General features: G+C 40.1%; 1 long non-coding RNA gene across 5 annotated transcripts in view; it reads right to left on the reverse strand.

Moving 5' to 3' along the window:
• The window catches only part of LOC106098172 (uncharacterized), a 40,439-nt gene extending 16,130 nt beyond the window's left edge, over positions 1 to 24,309 (reverse strand). The window contains exons 1-3 of one of the 5 annotated variants that reach the window (XR_003213255.1): positions 24,225 to 24,309; positions 20,577 to 20,649; positions 17,496 to 18,289 (exon numbers count right to left, since the gene is read on the reverse strand). This is a non-coding gene — a long non-coding RNA (uncharacterized LOC106098172). Of the gene's footprint in view, positions 1 to 17,495; positions 18,290 to 18,686; positions 20,045 to 20,563; positions 20,650 to 24,224 lie in introns of those variants that run through there. The other 4 variants (XR_002064164.2, XR_003213254.1, XR_001224315.3 and 1 more) reach the window with 4 other exon arrangements.
• Positions 24,310 to 25,407: the final 1,098 nt, after the last annotated feature.

Below are 25,407 nucleotides of genomic sequence, written 5' to 3' on the forward strand. Positions count from 1 at the left end.
GCTGTGAGTAAGTGCACAGAGATCACTGCCATCCCAGAGGGGAATAAATGGATCAGCTAATGCTAAAAAACTCTGACACTTCTCACAGGCAGGCAAACTTTCTCTTGACAAGTTGTCCACATCAACCAGTTCAGTAAACAGATATCCACGTGCACGTAAAACTAACTGAACTTATAAGAGACAAAGACATTTCGCCTCGTTTGAAAGCGGCTGCTTCCCTGCAGTTGACTGGTGCGCGGTCTCCGCATGATGAATGAATGAATAAATGCAAGGCTCAGAGGTGACATCCGTCCTCCACTTTTTTTGTGTGCACTGGGCACAATGTACTGGACTCAATGTCATCAATTATTGCTATATGAGAGTCATTGTCCCAAAACGAGGTTTTCAAAGATTAGATGAAGACCAAGTCTCTGTCTTGTTTAGAAATATCAAAAACAAACTGCCATCTTTACACTGTTTTATTATAACTCCCGCTAACCTTTACACTGCAGTCACACCCTTGGTCTTCGTGGTCATAATGTATTCTGCCATTTAATGTAACTGCTAACAGCATAACCGCTGACCTTGACATGTCTGGTGAAGAGGGTGCATGTCTCCCTTTAGACTATATCCGTATGAGAGTTGACACATGTATTAACAAGGATCCTTTGTAACCCTGATTTGACCCCACCCCAAGCAGCCTGCTCACATGTCTTCACTTCATACTGCTATTCAAATTTAACTTTGTGCCATATCGATTATACATGCTGAAAGAATTCATAATTTATTGTGGAGAGAAAAAAAAAATGCAGCGCAAATGTGGGCAAAGAAACATGTACTCAGTATAGCTGAGTGTTTAAGTTAAAGCATTGGGTGCCACTGGTCCTTTAATCAGATCAGTACTTCAAATATGAATTCTCATGAAATAATAATAAAATTTACAGTACTGTGCAAAAGTCTTGAGCCACCACTCATTTCTTCATATTTTGCTGGGGAAACCGGTGCAGGGATTTGTGGACAGCATAAACTGAAATACAGTGTATAAGGCAAGCTTTAAAGTCACCTTTATTCTTGTTATTTCTTTAAGTAGTCTTCAGGAATAGTTCTCCAGGCTCCCGGAAGGACATTCAAAGCTCTTTCCTGAATGATTCTGCCTTTTATTCCGGTCTCTGTCAAGACGTTCCCACTCTGCTTTAATATATTGTTCCAGTGTGCGTTTTTCTATCCAGGTATGCTTTTATTGCATAGGCACTGTGTTTGGGATCACTGTCATGCTGAAAAATGTAGCGGTTGCCAATCCACATGCTTTTCAGATGGTGGTTCAAAACCTGATGGTAATTTTCCGTGCTCGTAATTCATCAATTCTGAGAAGATCTCCAACACCACTGCTTGAAATGCAGCCCCAAACCATGACAGCGCTCCTGATGGCTATAAACCATCACAGTTATACCTTTTAGGTTTAGGTTCATCACGCCACTGATTCGTGTGTAATTTCACTTACCTCAGCCTTTTCCCACTGTTTCCCTTCAAAAATGGCTTCCTGGCAGCCAATGTGTCCACTGAGATCATCTGTGATGAGACTAGTGAACAGTATATGGATGGAGGGCCAGATGGATCTCAAGTCATGAAGAGACGCATCTCTTTCTTAAGGACCTGACTTTTAGATACTGTTCAGCTGCTGCAGACATTTCATCCCTCGAGTAAAGTGCAGTTTTTACACTTAATACTGACCTATGAGTCATTCAAGTGGCTTAACAAAACAACAAAAGCTCTAAAAATAATCAGAGGATTGAAATGAGTGCAAAAGGAGTCAGTGTCCAAAGAAAAACTTTGAAAGACCTTCAGAGAGCCTGGAGAAGCAAAAATAAAGAACTGAGGAGTGGCTCAAGACCGCTTAGAATTTAAGTTAAGACTGGGAAATCTGGGCACTTACGAGATCTAAACTTGGATCCAAAGTGCATGTAGCAAATCCAACCTCTCTTATCCAAACTTACTTTATCAAGCCACAGCATGGATACATCATAGCCACAACAAGGTGGTTTTTTAAAAATGTTAATGCTAATATAATGAACAAGTTTCGCTACAGAGTCCAAATAACACATTTTATAGCACCATTGCTGGTTCCTGGTTTAACTTCTTAAACAAAACAAACAAATACCTGCAGAAAAATAAACACTGTAAATATTAAATGAACAAAACCAAGATTCAGATCGTGCATTTGGTGACACTTTATAATTTCAATGCTTTTGATAATTAATAGTAAGACATCAGACAATACTCATATATTCTTGTTTTTCAGCTTCAAAGTAGTAGTTGTGCCATTAGTTAAGCCAAAAATAGATATTCGTTCCAAATTTTTGTGCGTTTCTCATTTTGTTATGTAGCTGTTACGCTTTTCTCTGATTCAAGCAGTGAGCTGTTTTGATTTTACTCCTGCCAAAGACGTCAGGGCTATCAACAATAACTTAAACGTGACAACACTGCTGAGGTACACAACACTCCAGCAAACACATTTAGCACAAACATGTGTGAAGGTCCAGTTTTGAATGTAATGAATTTGTACTTTTTGGTGCCTGTGGTGAAAAAAAAAAAAAAATTAATCACGTTGGGATGAATTACTGTGAAATACTTTTTGTGATCTCAAGACTCTTGGTACCTTTGTGTAGCTTGCATGTGACTATTTTGTGTAGTAGCATGTGTGTTCTTTTGTGTTTGCACCTACATGTTCTTAAATATTGTTTATTTAATGGGACACAAATGTGGACTTTTTTAATAGAATGGAGATTGTAGGTTTTTACTGAAAGCGAGGAAGCGAACGGTGTCCTATTTTAAATTGTGAAGGGCTATTCATCAGATTATCTATTACCTCTGTGATTGTCAGCACAAAATATAAGCAAGGTTTATAATCAAGTTTCTAATGAAATGTCTTAATGCCTCTAATTCATGTCACTAGTGGTAAAATAACAATTTCTTGACATGTTTCTTGTAATTTGTTATATATTAAGGAGACCAGAAGTTTAATTGCCAGATTTAAACAGATGTGCCTCTGAAAAAGCCCGATGACATTAAAACAGACAGACCTGCGACAAATCTTAGACACTTTAGTGGGTACACCTGTTCAGCTCGTTAACATATAAGATATCTAAGCATCCAGGTATGCAGACGTGTTCGGAGTGACCACCTGAAGGTTGTTGGTGCCAGATGGGCTGGTCTATTTCAAACCCCCCCCCCCCCGAAACAGAAGACCACCGTAGGTGCCACTTCTGTCAGCTGAGAACAGGAAACCCAGGCTACAAACTCACACAGACTCACCAAAATTAGACAAAAGAATATCATTAAAAAACAAACAAACATGGCCTGGTCTGATGAGTCTGGTTCTCTGTAGTAATATTAAGACTGATCCATTCATCCATCTTCTTCCGCTTCTCCGGGGCAGCAGCCTAAGCAGAGAACCCCAGACCTCTCTCTCCCCGGCCACCTCCTCCAGCTTGTCCGGCAGAACACCAAGGCGTTCCCAGGCCAGCCTTGGGGGGTCTGCCCCAGGGACTCCTCCCTCTGGCCGCCCAGAACACCTCACCCACGAGGTGCTCAGGAGGCATCCTTATCAGACCTGAACCACCTCAACTGGCTCCCTTCAATGCGGGGGAACAGCAGCTCTAATCTGAGCCCCTCCCGGATGGCCGAGCTCCTTACACTATCTCTAAGGGAGAGGCCGGCCACCCTTCAGAGGAAGCTCATTTACGCCACTTGTATCTGCGATCTCTTGCTTTTGGTCACTACCCACAGCTCGTGACCATAGGTGAGGGTAGGGACGTAGGTCGAACGGTAAATTGAGAGATTCGCTTTTACACTCAGCTCTCTCTTCACCACGATGGACCAGTACAACGCCAGCATCACTGCAGCTGCAGCACCAATCCGTCTGTCAATCTCCCGCTCCCTTCTCCCGTCACTCGTGAACAAGACCTCGAGATACTTAAACTCCTCCACTTGGGGCTTGAACTCGTCCCTGACCCAGAGTGGGCACTCCACCCTTTTCCTGCTGAGGACCATGGCCTCAGATTTGGAGGTGCTGATTCTCATTTCCACCGCTTCACACTCGGCTGTGAACTGTTCCAGTGCAAGCTGGAAGCCTTCACCCGATGAAGCCAACAGAACCACATCATCTGCGAAAAGCAGAGATGAGATTCTGAGAACACCCAAGTGAAAGCCTTCTGACACTTGGTTACGCCTAGAAATTCTGTCCATAAAAATTACAAACAGAATTGGTGACAAAGAGCAGCCCTGCCAGAGTCCATCACCCACCAGGAAGGAGTCCGACTGGGATTCGTAAGATTAAGATGGAAGGGATATTTCCTTGGTCCACTTTGGGGCCATTAGCACCAGCTGAGCATTGTTTAAACACCACATGCCTACCTGTGGCAAAATGAGGTTCAGCCTAGTACTCCAAGGTGTATCTAATAAAGTGGCCTAGCGACATCATTTACAAAAACAAAAAAGGGGGTAAAACATTTGTGACGTGGTGTGGCACACATGGCAATCTAACCCATGATGAATTATGCACTGCCTTATTGGAGATAATGATAAGAGAAGCATCTTCTTACGCAAACCAGTCTGAACGTGGTCTCAAACTGGTTGCTAGTGACTTTATGGCAGCCACTTTATTTGTGCTCTCATATGATTTGCTACCTGTGACATGAAGTACTTGTAGCTTAATGCTTAGCTATGTAGCCTGAGACGAACAGTCGGTGTTGCTGTTGCTGATGGGAATGATGGTGAGAATTCGTGAGTGCAAAGCATATGCTCTGAATTCATCCCGTCCTGAAAGGACAAAGATGTGTCTTTAAGGTCTGTGAACGCTGCTCCATTGTACGACGCACACGCTGTAGTACTATTCATTTTTTAAAACAAATACAGGATTACTCTGGTCTATTTTTTGATAGTGTCTTTGAGAAAAGATGCATATTTGTCCAAAATGGTTCATTATTTCTCTTGTAGTCTACAAATTTCTATTCTCCCTTCTTTTCCTCTAATGTCGTCCAGCTGTGTAGTGAGAATTAATGTCTATATATAGTGATCAAAAAATTATCAAGTATTTTAAAATGACTCATTAACATGAGCTGAAAACTATAGATGGTCACGACTTCTAATTTTTCTTGTAGTTAAATGATTAAAAAATGAATTCATTTATGCGACTGCGTTAGAAGAATGTGTAAATGGTGTCCAGTGAATATCGGAAAGCAATTTCCAAACTAAGCTCATTCCTGCTTTTAAAGCTAGTCTGGAATAGTGAGTGATTCTGGACAGAATCTCTGTTTAATACTTTTCTGATTTCTTTTTGCTCTACTTTGAAAAGCTGATACTTGCCTTCCATCTCTGTGTTTTATATGCTCAGTGATCAGAACAATAGAGACTCTGCTTAGTACCACCTTGAACCACCACTGGCTTGAGGGGGGTTCAGAGACAATAAGTATTCTGGCTATGCACAAAGGCAGAAGAACAGTTCAATATTAATATGCTCCCGAGTCTAATGGCAAACTAATTTCCTTGAACATTCCTACAACTATTCTTTGGCTATCTTATAATGACAGGATGAAGTGGCTTTTCAGTGTCTACTTAGCATTAAACTGCTTAATGTGTTGAAACCAAGGCAGCTTTATCTGTTCAGCACATGTCCCATTTTCTTAATTTATTATGTGCCTCTCATATTTTGCTGCTTTTTGCAAAAATTCTGCAGGGCATGACTCAAGTTAATCATTTCCATGATTAGATGAATCAAGGGTGTGCCAAGTGAAAGCCCTCCATCTCCAACGTTCATTCCACATTGACAGAAAATACCTTCTTTCACAAACCAGTAGTTTCATTGTTCTGATCACTGAGTGTATGTTCCCTTAAGGACCCTAATTTTGTATATACAGTGTTAGTGTTGAATCAGTGGGGGAAAGGTGGTGGTTGTGTGTATGCTTTTAAAATTGTTGAGCTTTTTTTCTGTCCTGTTTTTTTTCTTTTCTGTCTTTTTTTTCCTTTTTAAATCAAGAGATATTTCAACATGCCCAGACTGTGTGAGGGTGTATCTGTGTTTTTGTGAGCAACAAAACATCCAAATGGTCATGATTAAAGATAATAGTATGTACAAACGTCTCGTGCAAATCTGTTGCCAGCTCCACATGCAGAAATTCCCATTACCAGAGTCCAGCCGGAACCTCAGACTGGAAGAAATGACTTCACAAATAGTGACAACGTTGCTGCGGGAATGAGTTCAAATACAAAAGGATTGTAGGCGCTCGGTGGCCCTGCATCTGTGTCAGGAACATTATCAGAATACAACCAGCTGAGTGAAGTCTAACCACAAAGAGATGCAGTGCAGATGACTTTAGCATAGACGGACTCTACTGAATATAAAGACTTGGTAATCTTTTTTTATATATTTGATGGCAATTATGTCTGTTGAAAGTGATTGCAATCAGACTGAGTTGGACCACAATGACTTGGAGGTTGCCTCCCACTAGGTGACCCGTGCAATTCCCTTGCAATTGAATGTAGGAATTTTGGCAACCAAGTGGTCACCGAGAGGTTGAGCGTGCAACATCCTCAACCTCTGGTTAGTTGCTGCAACTACTTCAACGTCATTCAGAGAAGAAAAAATTGTTGTCTCAAGTACGTTGTGTCTCAAGTGTCCATTAAGCACTATTGACAATATTTTGAAATGCACCTAGTAAATAAAATAAAGTATAGAAGAATTTGTTAATACACATAATTAAATATAAAGAGTAACTTCAGTTACTCTTTATATTTTTTTCATGTGCTGTATCCAAGGCTTCTAAAGGTTTCGTTTTGTCTTAGGTTTCAGTGTCCATGAAAAACATCTAACATCACCAATAAAACTATACAGCTGCAAAAGATTCTATAAAAATACAAATATAATACAAAAAATACTGGCCACATTTTCTTGAGGTAATGTGAATCACTCTACAGATGCATATTTTGATGTCATACTCACAGATGATGCACTGCTCAGTTAACATTTCTCAGATAAATGAGGATACACCAGATTGAACCTAATTTAATCTTGCAGATCATCACAAGCAGCCGCTGCAATGTCGGCCATTTGAGGAAATTTCAAAGATGGAGGGATGCAGGTCGACCACTCATTCAAAACTTTACTTTCACTGAAACTCCCTGAAACACCATTGGTGATGATTTTAAAAAGTTCAAGTTTAAAATGCAAAGTTTAAAAAACCCAGCCATGTCTTGTTCATAACAACAACATGAGCCACCTATTTTTAATAGTGCGAACAAACAAAACTAAAAATTACCAACATTATATTGAGCTACACTGTGTAAAACATTTGGAAGTTTTTCTTCAGTCTACTTGAAACAGTGCTTGGTGCATCGCCTCTCCTTGCTAACAGCCTGAAAATCAAGCGCATCCAACAGTGTTGTGTTAGGACTGTCCTTCAGTGCTGGCCCCCCAAGGGGGCTGTGTGTTGACGTCACAGCAGTGAGGCTTACTGTGTGGGGGGAAATATATATAGAGATGGTGTTCAGAGAACACATCCACCTCTGAACAGCTTGAAGACGTCACCATCAACTGTAGTAGGAAGAAAATCTTTATAGGAACTGTGTGCTGCAGATTTCTAGGTGTGCAGATAGTTGACAACCTATTCTGGATCACTAACACATTCTTGTAATCAAAAACGCTCAGAGCATCATCAGACAGACCATCTTTAATGGGGAACCACTGGTGTCCATCTACTACTGTTCATTGGGATACTGCTGTACTACTGCAGCCCTGCAGGGATGACTGGCTGTTCCTCAGCAGGCTGGGGAGTGCACTAGAAGGTCATTTTCTCCACCCAGAAAATTACTGCCTGCCTTCTTCCCTTCCTTGAATTTATCCACACCTCTTGCTGCCTCAGAAGACCCAGGAATATATTACAAAAAAAAAGAAACAAAAAGAGCATTCAGGACTTCGGGTCTCATGAAAGTGCTACAGACCAAAATCTAAACAAGAACAAATAAAAGTTTTTAATCCTGAAGTGGAGTGCAGTGACTTTTACAGAGAGGCAAGCAGAGACAGTGAAAGAGCTGCTGAGCCTGCACCCGTTCAACTTGCCTAGATCTGCCGTCTCCTCTAAATCATCACGGCGTTCTTTGCTAATGTGCTAACAGAGTTATTCAAAGTTTCTTCACTCTGCACTCCATCTTCTCTCAAAATAGCCAAGGTGCTCAGTAAGAGAAATGCATCTGTTGCAATGATAAATCACAGAAGCTCACCGAATACTAATGATAGTTGTGTTCTCACACAAAGCAAGAGTCCCAACTGATCTCAGAGCAGTGAAAGCAGAGCCAGTGGCAACTCGTGTGGCATGCTAATCTCCCATCAGTCTCCACTCAAAGACCACAAGTTCATCCATAATGTGTATGCAAAAACAAATTAGCTGAATTCGTTGGCCTCTCAGCTTGAAAAGTTCCACGTAGCATTAATAAGAGACGGGTCGCCTGTTAAACAGCACACCACTGGACTAATCTCGATGTCTTTTTCAATGTGACCCTATATAAAAAACAAAACAACCCAAAAACCCCCAAAAACAAATGTGCAACATCTTTCTTGGATTCTTTACAGAAGTATAAAATACAAACTTCACATTAAGGGGCATTTTTAAATGTTTCTGTTTTTCACATTAATAATCTGAAGTATGCAGACAACTTCTGAAGAAAACCTCGTAAACGAGAAGAGTGAAGAAGTGGGACTGTTCCCGAATGTCAAGACAACTGACACACTGGTCATGTCCAAAAAGACAATCCAACATGTAACATCAGACTGCAAAAACTCAACAAGTTCAGTTTTTTGGGTATGACTGTGAGCAGTGACACAAGATCGTTGCATGAAATTGAGATTCGGATTGCAGTAGCAAAGCTGGCTTTCACTGACAAGATTTTAATCAACCAACAAATTTCTTTTGAGACAAGACAGAGTTCTAGATGCATACATTACACCAGTCCTCATGCATGGAAGTCAAGTACAGACTTTTTTTTTTTTTAAAGTGTAAAAACAATCAGTGCAGCAACAATGTGGTTCATCAGGAGGATGATGAGAATATCGTATACCAAAAGACTGACTAATGAGTTTTAGAAAAGAGCAAACACCCAAAGATCATTATGTAAGAACATCAGAGGGAGTCTTTGGATGAATTATGAGAAGAGGAGGATTATATGATGTCACATTGGGAAAAATGAAAGGGAAAAGAAGCAGAGGCATAAGGAGAGAAGCCATCACTGAATGAATGAAAGAGTGGATGAAGAAAACACCCAATAAGGTGCTGCACTGTGTGAGAGGGCATCTTGGATAGGACCACGATCGCCAGCGCCATTTGGCAAGACATTTAAAGAGAAGTTTTTCTGGATCAAAATTAAGGAAACATATTGTTCCTATGTATTCTAAAGCCTGTTAAAGTACTCATTTATTAACTAGTGAGAGAGAGTAGTGGTTTACACATTCATCTAACAAGCAGAAGATCCCTGGTTTGATCCCAGCAGATACACCAATACCATTGGGGTTACATCAGGCGTCCAAATCTGCCAAATCAAACATGTTGAGCTACTCACTGTGGCACCGTGCAGGAAATGTCCAAAAGTATTGCTCAATTTATGAAATGATTATAGACTTCAAATAAACATGTTCAGAACTGCTTCTCACTCTTCTTCAGATACACTGTGTCTGCAGAGAAGTAACATCATCTACACCTACGCAGTGTTGCGGTTCTGTCTGTGACACAGAGTATGCTTTACAGCAGGTAGAATATGGACCTAAATCATGCCAGCGAAATGACACCCACAGCTCATCAGAGCTACCAGCTACTGTTATTGTAGGCGTCAAAGATAGACTGTAGGCTTTTTGTTGCCATCCACCTTTCATGCAGCGCAACATAATCAAAATTACAGCAAGCAGAGTTTTGCAATTGCACAGATAAATATTCCTTTGATTGGAAATTTTAGGGTTGTGCCTGTTTTCAGGGAATGCAGGCGACATAAAACATTGGCCTCTGGGAAAAAATTGGGCAGTTTTCATAAGAGACTAAAACTAAATTGCTGAGCAATGATTTCTTGTTTTTTAAAATCAGATCGGGAATTTTTTCCTCCCACTTTTCTTCATGTGAAAAAGCTTCCTGCCAGGGCGAGGTAGCAGTGAGCTTTTACACTTCAATTACCATAACAGTCTGACGGTAACAACTTCATTCTGCCTCAGAGTATTAAAAATCCTGTGCCATTGAGAATCCAGCTGCTGCCATTGACAGCAGGAGGAGAATACAGTAAAAGCAACATGTTGTTATCATGTTATGTCTGCAGAGCTCTGGGTGTTTGTTTCTGTCACGACATTCAGAGCTGAGCTCTCCAAGCAGAGTGTCAGAATCTTCCAGTTGTTTAAACAGCAGTATTTAATCTGAATTTTACCAAAAATCAGACTGTCCACTCTTTCTGGGTTGTCCCGCAACATTAGCCTTTCCCCCGAGCATCACAAAGCTGTAGTGTGGCATACACCCATGCCTGTCCATCTACAGCTGTCTCTCCATCGAGGGCGTTAAAAAAAACATCCTGTGCCGTTAAGAATCCAGCTTCATCTCCAACTACAGCTGCCTCTGTATCTACAGCATTAATAAAAAAAATTAAAAATGAACATTTGATACCAAATCTACCATTTCTTCCTGTATTCCCACATTCCATCTGTACAGAAACTGTCAAGGTACAGCTGAGTGGCAGGCAGGATGTAGGACCCTAACGCAAAACAGTCAACGGAGGAATAAACTTAAAGAGGCTGCTTTATTGCAGTTGCATGCTTTTCACAAAAATAAACTTGCAAAAACCAAACTAGAAACTGGGAACTAATAACAAAAACACTGGGAAACCTGGAAACTAAAGACCGAGATCTCAGGGAGACCGGAAGGAGACACACACAGCATGGTGAGGGGACGACGCAACACTGACAGAGAGAAACACAGGGCTAAAATACACTGAGGGATAACGAGGGAATGGGACACAGGAGGAGAGCACAGCTGGGAGTAATCAAACACAAGACAAGGGGAAAGCAAAAGTAGGCTGCGGCCAAATTCAGGAGAAGGATGCTTCAAATGCCATATTTGGAGGCAATGATGTCACAGCGACGCAACGAAGGCTGTCCAAATTCGAAGAGTCCTCGAATGTGATGTCCAGACGGTATTCCTCTGGTGTTCTGCTGTGAAAACTTTTGGATTTAGGGATTATCATAGTTGCCACGGTTTTCTCTTGTCTCTTATATTTTGTGTGAGATCAGGACAATTCTGGAGAAGATGGGCCTGCAGGGGAAAGTCACCCCCTTGCAGGCCAGAAAGAAATGGGATAACTTAAAAAAATACAAAGTATGTATGTGTGTCATCAAGAAGATAATTCTTAAGAACACAAGTTAATAAATGTACAATTACTAAGAGTTGTTGTTTTTAATTGTCTACTGACATTTTTGATTTCCTCTGCCTTTAGGATTGCAAGTATCCAGGGTCAGGAGAGGGGGTCAGTGGGAAGCCCACTGCTGCTACTTGGCCCTGGTTTGCCCTCATGGATGAGGCCTTCCATTAGGCCTCCTGTTCTAATTTCCTCTCTCCCTGAGGACACTCCAGGGCCAAGCGCAGCAGTGGGTGACCAAAATGAAAGCGATGACGAAGGGAATCAGCCACCCACAACAGGGAGAAAGAGGATAAGAGACGGGGATGATGAGCTGCTAGACCTCATCACAGAGAACATGAGGCAGCAAAGAGAGGCTGATCTGTGTGTCGCGTGCCTGCTAGGACAGCTCTCCTGACAAAAGAAAACAGTGCATACTATTAAAAAAAATATACTGCAGCTGGTCCTTTCACCTGCCGCTAACCAGTCTAACTCGGCATGCTAACCTTACAGCTGCGTCCTCGGGTTAAAGCTCATTAAAAAACTTAAATTAGCGAATCCACCCTCTACAAAACATACTGAACGAGTCCGTTAGCAATAGATAAAAACGTGGCGGTTCAGCTATATTCAAATTGCAGCTCGTAGCCTTAATAAACTTTCATTAGCTGAGAGTAAAGTGACAATGACTTACCTCCGGCCACGCTGAAAGGAGCTGTGACCGGAAATTATGAAGTATTTAATACATATTTCTTATATGCATTAGGAAATGTATTTATTTCAATATATTTGTTACATTGTTATATATGTTGTGTTAGTTTAAAAGTTTTATGTTATCAATAAATTGATTACAACAAACAGTAATTGTCACTGAACTCATTTTATTTACAGGTATTTGTAACGTGTATGAACATAATGCTCACTCTGAACCATTTTACATGGATATTTATTTGATGACAATAAAGTAAATAACAATAACAATTATTGTTATTGTTATTTATACACCAGAAATACACCAATATTGTTGGTGTATTTCTAATACACCAACAATATTTAAAGATGGAAAAACAATATTTATTGTTGTTTACACAGGATTAACCCGAGTGACCTGTTCCTGGACCGTTTCTTTAACAACTGTAATAGATTACAGGGAGTCTCGCCGAAGCAAGATCAGACGTGGATGGATGGGGTGCTGCGAGTGGAGAATAACTCAGGGTGGTCTGCAAAGAGAGCTTTAGGATGCTTCCTCCCACTGTCCACTGCATCGTCCATCCACAGGGTCTGCAGGGCTGGCTCAATCGACAGCTGCCACACCACTACGATGTTTTCAGAAATATGCAAGCAGGAGATGGTAGATGCTATATTACTACAAGTATAATAGTTGTAACTCTGTAGCAGACAACAGTCTGATAAAGTGCTATGTAAAAGGAAAAAAAAGCCAAAACAGTAGATTCTATAAGTTTCAAAGACATTTAGTTTATATATTTTATATTAGCCGGTCATTCATACACAGTCAATGTGTATGAATGACCGGCAATCATTCAGTCACTGAAATTATCCATGAAACTAGCCAAGTAATTCCTAAATGCGTGTAGATTAACGAAAATTATTTTACCTAGATATGATTGTCCCCGATGAGCCTAAGGTACCAAACATGCCGGCGACGTTGACATCGGTTTTGTGGCATTAGCGACTGGGAAAAAAACGGAAGTAAGGGCAGACTTGAACGAAGGCTAGAAGGCTGTCCAAAATTCGACTCAGAGTACAGACAGTGGACTCTGGACTTTGTAGACTGGTGTCAGGAGAACCACCTGCTGATCAACGCGGGGAAAACCAAGGAGTTGGTGGTGGAGTTCCGGAGACGCAGACCCACCACACTGACACCGGTGAACATCCAGGGAGTGGACATTGAGATAGTGGACTCTTATAGGTACCTGGGTGTTCACCTGAATAATAAACTGGACTGGAGCCACAACACTGATGCTCTGTACAGGAAGGGTCAGAGCAGACTCTACCTGCTGAGGTGGCTGAGGTCATTTAGAGTACAGGGAGCGCTTTTAAAGACCTTCTATGACTCTGTGGTGGCATCTGTCATTTTTTACAGTGTGGTATGTTGGAGCAGCAGTTTATCGGCAGCTGAGAGGAAGAGGTTGGATAAACTCATGAGGAAGGCCAGCTCTGTTCTGGGATGCACCCTGGACCCAGTGCAGGTGGTGGGAGACAGAAGGACTCTGTTCTGTGTCCTGTGTACTGTTTGTTTGTATATGTGTCTTTTTGGCTGCTGTTACAACCAAATTTCCGCTTGTGGGACAATTAAAGGATTATTCTATTCTATTCTATTGTTTAATCAATATTTGATACAAAATGTACTATTTCCACTTGTATTCCCAAATTCCAGTTGTATAAAAATGCACTACAGCTGTCTCTCCAACTACAGCTTCATCTCCAACGACATCCGCCCCTCCACCTACAGCCGTGCCTCCAATTACAGCAAAGTCTCCAACTACAGCTGCCTCTCCACCAATAGCTGCCTCTCCATCTACAGTTGCCTCTCAGATTTGCTCAACTGGATTCAATGATGGATATTTCTATGCTTTTATTACTGTGGACGTTTAAATTAAACATGGACAAATAATCAGATGTGCTTATGTACAAGTAATCTAAAAGCTCGGTCCATGCTTATTTTCAGACAGTGTTTTTGTACTCTTGGGTTTGTAAGATACCAAAGACAGGGGTTTATCCAGGCACACAGCAGCATCACCCACCTGCTGTTAAACCTTATGAGGAAGAGACCTAAAATATCTTCAGACAGTGGATGAACTGAGAGACTTCAAGGCTCAGTGGAGGATAAATATAGATCATTTTAAACTGCATAACTAAAAAGTTTAGGTAAAATACTTTATTCTAAAGTTTTAGACTGCTGAATCTATATGATTTTACAGCGGCTAATGTCAAATACTAAATTCACACGAGTGAGTGCACTTGTTGCTAAATATGCTCTTATTTTTATCTTACATTATTTCAGGAGTGGAGATCTAGTTTTTTCATAGTTTACTGAATTTATGTTCCATCAGCTGCTCTTCAAGCAATCATAAATAACATAAATGTATAGATTTCTGTCAAATAAGCTACACAGCATCTGGTTTAAAATATACAGACCCATCCTGCTGCAGTAAACCACACCTTTCAGCATCTTGAACCACGCTGCAGTTCACAGTTAGCTATTCCTAACTGAAGTAGGAAACAAACAGCACTGCTGAGGTGGAAGCACAGCTGCTGTCATCAGTTAACCAGCTTCACTGAGACGAGAGTGCCAGGACAGATGGAGGAGCTGAAGAGGCAGCAGCAAACTTGGCTGTATGTGCAAATATTGTCCAGCCAAGCCAACAGAAACCACACCGAGATGCCTCAAGAAAAGGGACCATTTTCAGCTAGAATCATGCATTAATTAATTTTTTTTTTTAAAGGTTTTTAACTGGCTTTAAGACTTATGCTGTCTACAATATTACATTTTCATTCAAACTAAACAAAACAAAAGAAATGCTTGAAATGCGTGTCTGTCATCATTTCCAAAAATTTGGAAATGATGACAGACACGCAGATGTACTACCTGATCAGGTCTAGGTCATCAAGTGGCATCCTCTTATTTATTATACTTTTTTCATGAGTAAAAAAAAAAAAAAGGAGATGAAATATGCATATAAAAAATGCAGAGTGACATCAAATAAAATACTTGCATGACCTGCAAAACATGACATTTACACTGTTTTATTTAACAAAATCTCAAAGTCAATCTGCAGAAGCACTGTGTGAAAAACGGGGAACATCCTTACAGCTTCCATATGAATTGGTAGGGTACTGTAGCAGTCACATACTGCTAATCAAATGTACTTGAATAATTGATCAACGGTGGGTGTTAGCACCTCCACAAAAGCAGAAGTTTTGTCAATTTGCTGGTCTTGCGCATTCAACAGTGTGTTAACACAATGTCAAAGACTTCAGTGTCGATGATTCTATAGTAAGAGAGATTATTCACTTATTCACAAGTCGAAAACAGCTGCAAATGTTCCTGGGGGTGGGCATTCGAGAAACTCTGAGAAAGTGCAAAAAACCCCAGAGCTACATCTCAGACTCTACAGGCCTCAGTTAGTTAGGATGTTAAATGTTGAACTTCATGACAGTAAAATTAGAAAAACACCGAACAAGTATGTTGTTTAGAAGGTCTGCGAGGAGAAACTCTCCTCTCTCTGAAAAGAACAAGCGTGGGATGAGTTTAAGCAAAGCTGGGTCTGACCAGGACTCGAGACGTCTGGAACAATGTTGTTCGGACAGACGAGCCCAAAGTATGTCTGATGTAATGCACAGTGCCATGTTTAGTGAAAAGCAGACACATCACATCAGCACAAACACCTCACACCGGCTGTCAGCACCATGGTTGAGGGGTGATGATTTCGGCCTGTTTTGGCACCTCGCGGTCACAGAGCTGACCATGACGTCCTCTGTATATCAAAGTCAAATGTGAGGCTGGCTCTCTGACAGATCAAACTGAGTCGTGCAACAGGACAATCATCCCAAGCACAGAAGCAAATCTACAACAGAATGGCTGAAAAAAACAAAACACAAGGTTCAAGGTGATGCAATGGTCCAGTTGACATGCAGACCAAATCCGGACCTCAAGAGAGCCGTGCATAAAGAAATGCTGCAAACCTAAACTGAAGCAGTGCTGTAAAGAACAGTTTACCCAATTCCTCCTCAACGCACGACTGATAAATTCATTAAGAAAACCACGACTTCAGGTTATTGCTGCTAAGAGGGGTTCTACAAGCTACTGAATCACGGAGTGTTCAAGTCTGCATTTTGGTTTGATTTCTGTTAAATAAATACTTTTACAGTATAATACATGTTAAATTTTATCCTTCGGTGTTTGTATATTTACCAAATTTTTGGACCTGGTAAGGACTAGGGATGGACCGATCCGATATACAGTATCGGTCCGATCCTGACCTAAATTACTGGATCAGATATCAGAGAGAAACAAAAAATGTAATCGATCCATTAAATATCACAAAAGCACCTCACAAACCTTGCGACATAGTGCAACCCAGGTAGTGACCTTGGCACGTCTGAGCAGTATGCGTCACATGATAGAGGGCTGTTGTGCGTGAAACCTATCGGCGCGCTGGAGTTACTTCACACTGAAAGCATCTGGAGCCTTGCTACGTGCTTCCAAACCAGGTGTTGTGCCAAGGTAGGCATTATGGCAAGCCATTAGTGCCAAAACCCGCTCCCCCAGCGCCGAGAGCATCCACTGGGCACAGAGTGCGGATCTGGATTACTCCGCCTCCATTACAGACAATTAGATGTGGAAGTAGTGATGTTTTAGGTTTGTGAAAAAGTGAAAAGTGAGTGTCGTTACATTACCATTCAGTTTGAGGATTACAACAGAAAATTATACATTTATTGTTCTCACATGGTATCGGACAAGATTATTTTAACAAACAAAGGACATTTTGCCTGATAGTCATTTTTATCCTCCAGTAACTTTACTGTATAAAGAGCTAAAACCTCCAAAGTTTCAGGAGTGGTTAGTCGTGAACTTAAAAAAAAAAAAAAAAAAAATCACGAATGTGGGAAACTGTTTGTCCGTGCGCTCCTGACGCAGGGGAAACGAATTCCACCGGGATACCCACCCCGGCACGACCAAACAGTTTTTCGGTTCTATGAAAAACACTTTTTTCATACTTTTGTTACGTTTTGTATAGAAATGACACAAAATTTAGCCTCAGGTTAAATGTGATAGAAACAGTTACCACTGACATCCATCTTGATAAAAGATGAGTCTAATGAAGCCGTGTTTGCATCTATTTGCACTGCTTTCCACTCTGGATGTCTATTTATGTTAAGCTTTAAGTATAAAAGGGTCCATTCTACAACTTGTTGATTATAAACATTATTTTCTGCTGATATTGCACTTCTTTTTTTCAGAAACAAAGAGTTTTTGAAATCTGAATAAAATTGCATTTTAAATAACTTTTTGAATATTACTTTAAATACTTAGATTTAAAGTTCTGCTAAAAGTTTGAAGTTGAAGATCAGTATTGCTGAACTGCAAAAAAATATTGTGAGTGCAGTGTATTTTTGCATACAAGTATAATAGAATAGCTTTAGTGTTTTGTTTTTTTACATTTTAGTCTGACCTTGTACAAAATGCAGCAAGACATTAAAAAACAGTTTTATTCGTTATATAATAGACTATATCGGATTCATATCAGTATCGGCAGATATTCAAATTTATGGTATTGGTATCGGACATAAAAAAATGGTATCGTGCCATCTCTAGTAAGGACGGGATAATTTCTTTTACCAGCACTCTGTACTTCACTTGATCATGCTAATACAACTGGCATTCCCAGTGTACGTCCTGTGATACACATCAGCATGTTGGTATGAAAGCAGCTTATTTTTGAACAAGTATCAAAAACTCAAGGTTGCATCCTCATTTGTATTAAACAATGCTTGGAGCAAGCAGATTTATCCCATGCTAAATCACATAATGAGGAAGTAAATCTAGCTAATGATTGAGCCTTTGTAGTTATTGTTCCCCATATGCAGCACAACAATTCAGTTTCCTGAGATTTCTGGCTTCCTTTCAGTCATTCAGGGGACACACATTAGCAGGGTGTGTCATCATATAGTGCATACCAGGCTTCAGTCAGGGGTGATATTACCTCCTCAGTAGGAATACAGAAAGCTCAAAAAGTCACCATTATCCTCTCTTACAGACCCCATCATGCTTTCAAGATCAAAGAGGAGCAAGCTTTTATTTCAGATAAAAGCTACTTATTCATACTGCTGCTGCTTTCCTCTCTTTTGGGCTAGTTCTCAGAAAGTTCATTCAGTCCTAAGGAAAAAAAAAAAATGTTTTAGTACCCGAAAGGTTTTTCTCATGTTATTGTATGAAGTCAAAGTGATGTATTAAATCAGCTTACTTTAAACACACAGGTTTTGTTCGTTCCACACATTTTTTCTAGAAATGAAACTTAACTAAAACCCAGGAAAACTATCTGAAAACGATTAATTCAGTTTTATAAAGCACCAAATCAAAATAAGAGATGCCTAACAGTTGGTAACTGTTGTCCTAACAAAAAGATGTACATTTGTGTGCGTCTCAACCCTTTTTTGCCTTAAAAAAAAAACAAAAAAAAACCAGGCTGTAATAAATGTTCACAGTATGCATGTGCAAGTGGTTTTTCACCTCATCTACACCTAACTGAGCACTTAAATACAAACACTTCTCATAAACGCTTAATTTTGTGTTTATGAAAAGAAAGAAAAATATTAAAATTTTACTGCCTCATTAAACAAATTTTAAATTCCTCTCATTAACCTTTTTTCCTTGGGTAGCGATGAGGAGATAAACAACAATGATTCATTAAATGAGGAAAGCGAGCACAAAAGCAACTTCCTACAGATACACAGAATAACAGATGAATTTGCTGTTTTTAACCTTCAAACACTGGAGTTTGGGGTTTCCCCCCTTCGATTATCTCTCTTATTCCATATAGTAAAGTCTTTTTTTGTAAACATGTGGTCCGCCATAATGGAGTATGTATGGAGTTCCAATTTGTAGTGAATTGGCAACGACTGTAAGAGAGGAATAAATGTGTTTGTGAGTTCTGCACCATTTAAGGACTAACTTACGGCTCTCTGCTGTATAACTATAGAACAAACGATGAAGTATAAAAGAGTTCATGTCTTCCTAAAACAGATATGATGAAGTCCCTATGCTCCAGGACACCGTGTAACATTATTCTTAAAAAATCTTGCCAAAGCTTTTTAGTCGTGCTTTGTTTTACAAATCTGCAAGACTCCATGTAAGTTTATGAACTATGCATTAAGAAATTCATATTTGCTGTAATTGACCAACTTTTGACAACGAAGCAAACTTGACCAAAATTACTACCTACAACCCCCATTACAAAAAAGTCAGGCTCACATGCAAAATTCAAAACAATATAAAAATAGAATGCAATGATTTGCAAATTTCACGAGTGGTAAGAAACAACATTTTATAGCTTGTTAACTGGCAGCAAGTCAGTAACAGGATCGGGTATAAAAAGAGCATCTTAGAGAGGCAGAGTTTCTGTCTACTAACTGTGGAACAATTGTAGCAAATTCTTTAAATATCTCATCGTTTATAGAATCTGGAGAAATGTCTGTGCAAGCAATAACGCTGAAAATCAGTGCTGGATGCTGCAATCTTCAGGACTTCAGGGGGCACACAGCCACGATTCTGTCATGAAAATCACTGAATGGCTCAGGAACCCTTCCAGAAATCACTGAACACATTTCCCCAAACCACCCAGGTAAAGAATAAAGCTCTATCAAAGAAGAAGCTATATGTATATAGCTATATGATTCAGAAATGCTTTGCTACAGTCTTCCCTGTAGCAAAGCTCGTTTAAAATAGACTGAGGCAAGATGGAAAACTGTTCTGTGGTCGAAATCTGAAATTAGTTTTGGAAAACATGACACGGCATACGCGGAACTAAGTCATGGAATTGACAGCTTACACACTGAAAGGTTTGTCCAGGTGTGGCTTGGTGCCGTCTGTGGCACAGCGGGTTCAGGGGCAGTCAGAGGATACCAAACAGATCTACAACAACACGAAAGGTCTCTTCCATCTTTCACAACATTTAATCACTCTTGGTTTCTCACTCACATGATTAACACCTGACATGTTTCTGATTTGGACACTGACACCCTTTCAGAAATAACACTCACAGCAGCATTGAAAACTGGCTGACTGAACTGAACAGTTGAATTTTAAAACATGAATAAATATTGTAATTAAGAGGGAAAGAATTTTTTCTAAATTCAAAGGAGCTTTAAAAACTAAATAATTTTAGAGCACATTAGGGACATTTTAAGTCAAATCATTCAGGTACAACACTAGCTTGGCTTTTAAAATGTGGCTTGCTATGAGGTTTGTACCAAATAATTAGTAAATTAGCAAATTAATAGAAAGTAAATGCAGATTTCCACTGTGGCAGCACAGTTGTGTATGCGCTGGCCTGTAAGGAAGCTTCTTCAGTGTAGACTGACATGCTTTCAGGTGTAGAGTGAGTTTAAAGTGCACTGTAATACAGGTTTCAATATCCAATTATGCACTTACAATATGATAATACCTCTGATTTGCTTCCTACAGCCTCTCCGGCCTCTCGCGAGCATCTTGACCGGATGTCTGAGGACTGCTCGAGTCTGTGAAGATGAAACCGAACAGTAAGAACAGTAACAGCCTCATTATCATTTTCCTGACACTCACCGAGTGTCAGATGAGGAGAGCCCACAGAGTACACTGAACAGGCTAACAAGCTGTCAGGCTAACGTGCAGCACTGAAACTGATGTGCTGAAGTGCACAGTCACAAAATGAGGGAGGTTTTTTTATGCTTTTCTTTGTCTTGTCACTTTGTTCCATTAGCGATGCCCGTCATTTACAGAAATAGTTTTCTAGTCCATCTCAAGGCACATGCCCATGAAAGTCACAGACTGACTTTACAATAGAATTAGCAATCGGGGTTCTGAACACAGCTGGATTTCATGTGCTGACAGGAAACAGCTAACAGGCTCATTTCTTTAAGTTGAAAACTTTTCTAAGACAAGTTTAGCACATTTTGAGATGCGACTTTGGAAGAAAGAAAAGACAAACAACACCAGTTTCACACAGCATGTAATAAATAATACAGCTACACTACAAAACAGACAGGAGAACATAACAAGAAGACAAAAGAAAAGAAAAGAAAAGACAGGAAATACAAAGAAGAACCTTTCTATGCTGCAGCAATAACATTTAGGGTGCACAGTAAATGTACTGGTTCTTTTCTATAAACCATTATACAATGCTTTATATCATGGTTTAACATATAGAGACTGGCCGATATAGCAGTTAACGACGATTTTGATGCCAATATCTCCTGATTTAAATAAATCAGGAGATAAAAAAACAAGCAGATTTCTTGAAGATTTATTAATAATTAAGTAAACGGGAAGCTGGAGAGTTCCCTGTGGTGGTCAAACATACAAGGCAAGAGTCTTCTTCACTTTTGAAGTTTTCATTTATCAATATAAATGCTCATAGAGTAGCAAACGCTAATATTGGCTAACATGTATCATTAGGTTGATCAATGTCACAGCCCTTAAACAAAAGTGTCTTTGTTAACGTTCTTGTTCATTTGAATCTATAGTTCGTGCATCTACATTTATGCCAAAGTCATAAGAAGCAAGCCCTGCAGCCAGGCACCCAACTTGAACCACCTCTGAGCACAGGTGTTTGTGTCTATGAAGCCCATGCATCACATTGTGTGGGTGGGTAACAGGCTGTTGCCTATTTAAAACGACAGGTCTTTCTTTGCAATCATAACCACAGCAGCAAACAGTCCCAACAGATGGGTCCAGACAGGGTGCCAACCAGTTATCTCCCATTTTGTTTCATCTTCTTACCGTTAAGATCATCTCATCTTGTTTTTAACCAGTATTTCAATTATCTTTGATTTCAATGATCAGTAGAGGATAAAATATGAATGTACAAACTCAGGAGCAAAATCTGATGAAAAGAGGTTTGTTCATTACTAAAAAAGTTTTCACCAGTCACTTTGTTAGGTACATCTGCTCAAATGCTCCTTATTTAATGAGTGAATCACAGGAGCAGTTGGTGCACTGAGGCATGCAGGGAACTTCAGGGTGAAGTTCAAAATGAACATAAGAATTAGGAAGAAACGCGATACTTTTCAGCCAAAGTATCGTGTCCTTCACCAGATTTAAATCCGATAGAGCACCTTCTGGCCATAACTCAGCTCTGAGCAGCTCCCACGTTAGGATCAGTGTCTCACTCACTCTGCAAAACACCACCACAAGAAAACCACATCATAGCTTTTTTAAGACCATTTAAAGGAGGGAGAAATACAGAAAACACAGAGTACCCGAGTGGGGTACCAGCTACGACGGGTTTTACTGAGGTCTCATAATGTGAGTTATGTTGTGGCTTTGAGTTACTTGGAAACTGGAAAAAAATAGATTCTTCGGGGGTTTGAGCCAGTGGTTTGACAATAATTCTGTTCTGTCGTTCTTGGGGAGCAGTAAGGGTTTCTTGGCCCCAGTTAATGCTTTTCAGATGAAAGACGACAGGGAGATCTTGGCCACAGAGGCACCATTACCTCCAACCAAAGCTGTCCAAAGGCCAAAGACAACTATTTCCATGCACTTGGGTTTGTAGCTGAGGTGATGATGTCTATCCAGCCCATATATCACATTTTGCGGGTGGTAAACACAGGCTGTTGTCTACTCAAAATGAAAGGTCTTTTGATCCTTCCAATCACAACCACAGCAACAACAGACCCAAAGAAATGACAGGATGTCATGCAGAGATTCAGGGGAGGAACAAAGCCATGAGGGAAAACAGGCGGGTCCAGATAGACGGAGATATAAGCTGTATATCTCCTCTATTATCTCACACCGTCGTGGACAGTGTGAGATAAATTGACAGCGGAGAAGCTTGCGGCCATTCTGAGAAATTGAGGGGACTTGAGCGTAATACTGTCACGATTCACAGAGACATGGCAACAGGTTTAACTCTGGATCCCATCGTTATCATCAAGGCTGTCAGGCAGTTTGGGCAAAGCGGAACAAACTGAAAGTGGCGAGGGAAGACTCGGATGGGTTGTCACTTTTATTAACAACAAATTGTGCTGCACTGGTCATATAACCGTGAGAGAAAATAGGCAGATACTGAACTGTTAAGGGACGCACACAGGGGGAGAGAAACACCGCAACGCAGCAATCAGGCTGTGAAAAACCGATGAAATCTGACAGAACCTCAGGTACAGAGGAGTAGGCAGGTGCCCAGTTACATTTATCTCAACTTTGATGGGGCATGATTGAAGCGAGTGCTATTAGGAGCAAGAGTCCTCCTGGCCTAACAAGCAAGAGGTTTACCCACACAACTACAGCCTGTGCTATTCACCAGCAAGTCAACAAAATGATGCATGACAAGCAACTTGCTTTTCATTTGGCTGTGGGGTAACATCCACACTGCATACCCGCTGGCGCTCTCACATGCCACTTTAGTTCTTGTTTACACTCCCCTCCCAGCTAACCAGACAACCACGTGTGACCACATCTGCTTTCTCTGCCTCGATACTCCACTCTTGTATAATAGTATAATACTCTTCTAGTATTCTTCTACTCTGTTTCTTGTAATTTTGTGTAATTTCACACATGAATAACCCCGTGAGGAGTGAAACAATTTCCCCCTCAAGGAATAGTCGAAAACTATTGGAGCAAGCACTGAATTCTCTGTCATCTTAAGCTGAGTTGGCTATTTTACCAGGAATGTACGCTGCATTTTAGGGGTACAGCAGAATAAGTTTGCCCACAGCAAGCCTGTAGGCATGTGTCAAAGACAGTATTCACCAGTCATGGAACAACGCATGACTGGTCTCCATCTTTCCTAAATCATAGGCAGGAAAGGAAGGAGATAATCAACTCAGACAGCAGCATTTATGACATTTTTTATATTATGTTAAATGTCATTAACTAAACATTTCCAGCTGTGGAAGGAACTGATTAATTTATGGTGCACAGTCTCCTTACATGCCCTCCTAAATGGAGCTTAAGGGAGATTAAAACCAGAATACATTAGAATACATTAGCCAGCAATGAGAAAAGATTTTTTTAAAAATAGAAAATGAAGAAATGTTTTTGCTCTATTTTATTATATTTCACCTTTTACACGTTTGAATCTCAAGCTACTAAACTTATTAATATAAATAATACTCACAAAAGTAGCGAGCGTTCATCCGCAGTCAGACGCCAAACGTTTGAGTCGTCCTCTGACATGCGCAGTAGCGTTATCTTAAAATTTCTTAATTCCATCCGGTGTGCAACGACACTCGCTCGAATATGCGCAATTAGTAATATAGCCCCACCTCGACACAAATAACAATAATAATACTAATAATTATATATTTTGCATAAGACTGTTAAATATTTTGGCTAAACATGAGATGCGGTCGTTTGCATCAATGGCCGGAAAAATGAATGAATACAACAAACACACCTCAACGAGCGAGCATGAAGATGATCCCCATAGGCAGCCTAAATACTCCACAGACTCCTCTGTTGTACTGTCAGTGATGGATGCCACCATGAAAATCTCTTATTTTTAGAATAGAAATGACAGAAACAATTAGTTGTGTAATCGAGCTCTATATATTCATTTAATCCATTTACAATCCAGCTAGGCTAAACAGCTGAGCATTTGAAACTTTTAACATATATATTTAATATTTAACATATATATTCTAATAATTATTATTTATAATTAATAATTATTATTTTTAAGTTTCTGGGGGGGGTATATTTATCATTCATGCATCATGTATGTTTATATGTTGCAATCTGAATCTAAAAACATGAGAAGTATTATATACTTTTCTAATTTTGACAACTGAGGTCGCGTTGCGTTATTATTAGCATTATTTCTGAAGAATTGGATCCTGTACAGATAATGTTTTATGAAATCCCCCTGCAGAAAATTTGCATCAATACTTTTTTAGAATTTAAAATTTAAGTGTGGTCATCGGGTCATCGGGATACAAACAGGCTTTACTATCTTTGTGTTTATACGTCTCTCTGCATTTAATCACTAGTTATCATTCATCTCTGGTTCTCTTCTACTGGGTGTCTTTGTCCCCTCACCCCAGCAGCTCGCCCCTCCCTGAGCCTGGTTCCACTGGATGTTTCTTCCTGTTAAAAGGGAGTTTTTCCTTCCCACTGTTACCAAGCCTGGCTCATAGGGGGTTGTCTGATTGTTGCGGTTTCTCTGTGTTATTGTAGGATCTTCACTTTACAGTATAACTGTGGCTGTTGTTGAGATTTGGTGCCACATAAATAAAATAGAACTGAATTGAGCTGAATCCGTGTTCTTTGAGATTATTTCATAGGAGGGGGGGCTCAGTTGG

This window comes from Oreochromis niloticus, linkage group LG12 (genome assembly GCF_001858045.2).
Source record: "Oreochromis niloticus isolate F11D_XX linkage group LG12, O_niloticus_UMD_NMBU, whole genome shotgun sequence".
Taxonomy (NCBI): domain Eukaryota; kingdom Metazoa; phylum Chordata; class Actinopteri; order Cichliformes; family Cichlidae; genus Oreochromis; species Oreochromis niloticus.